Genomic DNA, 3,515 nt, shown 5'->3' on the forward strand with positions numbered 1-3,515 from the left:
AATAAGTAGATTCATGGAGAGACCCACAACATTGCATTTGGCTGCAGCAAAACGTATTTTGCGGTACGTGAACGGAACTCTTGACTACGGGCTGATCTACACCAAAGGTGAAGGAAACTACTTATTGTCAGGCTACTCAGATAGTGATCTAGCGGGCAACGTGGATGACAGGAAGTCTACAGGAGGTATGGTTTTTTATTTGAACGAGAATCTTATTACTTGGGTGTCTCAGAAACAAAAATGTGTGGCGTTATCTTCCTGTGAGTCCGAATTTATGGCAGCAACAGCCGCTGCTTGTCAGGGAATATGGTTGTACAAATTGCTGAGGCAGATAACGGATATAAAGGCTGGACCAGTGGTGCTCTATATCGATAACAAGTCAGCAATAGATTTAGCAAAAAATCCAGTATTCCACGGGAGGAGTAAGCATATAGACATTCGTTACCACTTCATACGTGAGTGCGTAGAACGGGGAGAAATCATTCTTAAGCATGTCAACACAAATGAACAGCGAGCTGATGTGTTAACCAAGGCATTGTCCAGAGTTAAATTTGAAGGAATGCGTGAGTTGATGGGCGTGAAGAACTTGCAACCGAGTTTAGATTAGGGGGAGCTTGTTAGAATATAATCTAAACTTGTTTTATTTATTTATTACTTATTTACTATATTTGCAAATAAATTGCTGTCACTGATTTATTTGAGGCAGCAAGTTTAGGTCGTGGTTGTTAGCGTTGATTTAGGAGTTGATACAGGAGTGGAGTTAAAATAGGAGAGTTCCTGATTTGTCTCAATCACTGCTGTATGTTTAGCTATTTAGTTCCTTTCTACACTCATATGATAATTGAGTGGTTTCACATTGTAAGCAAGCATTTTATTCAATAAATACAAAAACCGAGCTTTGGCTCATCTGTATGTGTGTTGATTATTCCGCAGACTTACAATATACATTTGAGTAAAACGTTTCTGGGCTCTACATCTTTACCTACACATATTTATATTGGTAGGTAAATATCACATGGGCCCCATTTTATTAAGTCACCTGTTACATGTCATTAACTTGCATGGATATGATGGTACATGTGATGCCCCGTCAGCAATGCACGTCACGCCTTGTCAGCAGTCCACATGGCGCCCAATGAATGGTTTATTAGTATTTCATTATTGGTCCACGTGGCATGTAACAATCAGTCCACCTGATATTTATTCTGACGTTCATAATTGTTGGAAAATATAAATGTAAACGTAATGAAATATATTTAATTTAGACAAATTAAAGTACTTATTAAGCAAATTGACTTTGCAACTAGCGTAATTATAATTTTTTTAACAATGTCATTCATAATGGCCAAAACAGGCGTCACATTACACAAGAATACAAGATAACTTGATTACAAAAATATACAGTACATGTTTTTAACAAGTTCGATAAAATATTGTTTTTCACTCGTATCAATCCATTCATTTTTCCGTCTGCATATTTGTGATTAATGACCTCAACTTGTCCCAGGATTCCAGACCTTAATCTTTATGCTCTCTGCTAAATGGAGTTGTCTGAAACAAAAATCAGTGTTAATATAATATATCGATTGGCACTGCTCAACATTATAAGCATCTATGTAAATTAAAAACAGAGCATGAATGGGAGAATCGATTACCTCTTAGCTTTAAAACAACTAGTATCCAAACAATCACAAATTCACTTTCCCGGAGTCGAGAGTACAACATCATTTCTATATTATGTTATGAATAGTGTTACAGCATTAAATTGAACTTTTAAATATAAATGGTACTCCACGCAAAAAATCGAGTAATCTTTGAGTTTTGAGTTTTGACATAGAATGTATCCACGCAAAATATCAATGCATAATATTATTTGCAGAAAATAACATTTAAACCTCTCGTGGCTAGATACAAAGGCAAGTATGTAACAACAATGATTCTACATGTGCATGCTGTAATGTAAAGTAGCCAGTAAAAGAAGAAGGCAAGTTACAAAACTTAGGTGCATTGGATTATCAATTAGTTAGAATTGATAACTCAAGTAAATGTGCTAAAATATCTCACCAGACCTTATATATACTAGTAGAAAAATCCGTAACTGTTCAAGTTTTGGTATAATCATGGCTTGATTTCACCTGCAACTGCTAGATACATTACATAATAAAAGAGGACAAAATTAATAATAAGGTATGATCGAGAGAAACTTAATAACAAATTCAAAATGATCAACTTAATTTGTCAAGTATGTCTTTTATTTAACCCATCTAATTTCAGATCACAAACATAATTAGCAGGAATATGAGCCTATAACCATAGCTTGTTTAATCTAGAATAAGCAGGTTGGACGGGATTAGAAAAAATAAGATCTGGGAAGAATTTATACTTTAAAAGATGAAATCGTGATGCACAGTTTATTATAAAAGAAGCAGAAAAAAACCCACCGTAATTATATATGTGTGGATAGATAAGATAACCAAACAACATGTTTTGCCTACTTGTTGAAGTTGAGATAGATCATATTGCTGACATAAACAAAAATCATGTTAGGAAATCAAGAGATATAATAGAATAATTGGAGTCATAGAAATTTAAGAGATAAGTATACATGTCCTTACGTACAAGATGACCTGTGGGTTGAAGCTCTGACGATCGCACCATCCACGTCAAGATGAACGTAAGGTCAAGTCGGGGAGAGTTTTTCACATATTAAGAAAGAATGGCTCACAAAAGTTCTCTAGGGCGGCAGAACTGATGAACAATTAGGGTGAATATTAGGGAATCGGGTGTTAGGCGGTTATTTTAACTTCTGAGATAAATTATAAATTAAAATCCCACTTCTTGTGCAGGATAACTTTTCACTCAAAAAAGTAGAGCGGGACTTTTTCCCCGGTTAGTTGCGGGAACATTTTTGGCCAAAGTAAAATAATTTATTTTTCTAGCAACATTCATTGGTTAAATACTTAAAAAAAGTCATAACCTCTCGACTCTCGTGCCTTAGTATTCATATAGTAATAATAATAATATTAAAAAAATACATTAATGTATTATATTAAATATTAACTTTGATTAATAAATATATAAGCTTTAACGAACAAAAAAAATGTTGCAATATATTATTATTTACTTTAAAATCAATATCACGTAAAGTTAAATTATTTTAAAGGCTATCTAAGGATGTTTGATATTGAGATTGTTTGGCTTATTAGCAAGAAATTGAATTCTAGACTTAACAGTAACTTGCATAGTAGTCTAAAGGTTAATATTTGGACCGAATTCGTTTCGCTTCAAGAATATTGAAGGTCTAAATTTGGATCAACATTATTTATTGGTCCAAATTTATATCGGGATTTTAATAATAATAGTTAATTTATTTTCTTTAATTTATTACATATATTTTGGTTTCAGATATTTCAAAATTTAATAACTAAAATTATGATATTTATAAATATACTTCCATTTCCTAAATTCAAATTACAAATACAGTCAAACATTTAAGTGATGATTACAACACATAA

The 3,515-nt window shown here is 32.9% G+C and overlaps 1 long non-coding RNA gene across 1 annotated transcript; it reads right to left on the minus strand.

Annotated features, from left to right (window-relative positions):
• Positions 1 to 1,357: 1,357 nt before the first annotated feature.
• LOC141702615 (uncharacterized) lies at positions 1,358 to 2,520 on the minus strand. The gene is made up of 3 exons (XR_012567203.1): positions 2,442 to 2,520; positions 2,070 to 2,141; positions 1,358 to 1,551 (listed from the first exon to the last, which is right to left on the minus strand). It is a non-coding gene; the product is annotated as an uncharacterized LOC141702615 (long non-coding RNA).
• Positions 2,521 to 3,515: the final 995 nt, after the last annotated feature.

This window comes from Apium graveolens, unplaced genomic scaffold (assembly GCF_009905375.1).
Source record: "Apium graveolens cultivar Ventura unplaced genomic scaffold, ASM990537v1 ctg5356, whole genome shotgun sequence".
Taxonomy (NCBI): Eukaryota; Viridiplantae; Streptophyta; class Magnoliopsida; order Apiales; family Apiaceae; genus Apium; species Apium graveolens.